At 40.8% G+C, this 419-nt stretch overlaps 1 non-coding gene across 1 annotated transcript; it reads left to right on the forward strand.

Annotated features, from left to right (window-relative positions):
* The first annotated feature begins 347 nt into the window (after nt 1-347).
* Nucleotides 348-419, forward strand: trnae-uuc (transfer RNA glutamic acid (anticodon UUC)). The gene has a single exon. It is a non-coding gene; the product is annotated as a tRNA-Glu (tRNA).

Here is a 419-nt window from a genome sequence, read left to right on the forward strand (position 1 = left end):
GTGAGGATTTCCCCCAATGATCTCCTGAGTATAAATAAAGATTACTATACTGTAACACACCTTTTTTGTGTCACATGTTGTTTTCAAACACTTGTGACAGAGATATGTAATAGGATACTGATACATCTGTGATAGGTCAGTGTTATCTGATAATATCAGCTGACTGAGATATGGGTCAGGCTCTAGTTTCTATTGACACTCCCCTCATTAATTGTGTTGGTTGTTGTTTGTCTGGATCCTTTGTTTTGCATGTATGGAAAAACTGAACCTGTTGTTGTTTCCTAGCTTACAGTTTAAACTTGGTTTCGATGTGTTGATGAGGAATGACACAGCAGTTTCTCTTACAGTCCCATATGGTCTAGTGGTCAGGATTCCTGGTTTTCACCCAGGCGGCCCGGGTTCAATTCCCGGTGTGGGAA

This window comes from Scomber scombrus, chromosome 16 (assembly GCF_963691925.1).
Source record: "Scomber scombrus chromosome 16, fScoSco1.1, whole genome shotgun sequence".
In the NCBI taxonomy this organism is placed as follows: domain Eukaryota; kingdom Metazoa; phylum Chordata; class Actinopteri; order Scombriformes; family Scombridae; genus Scomber; species Scomber scombrus.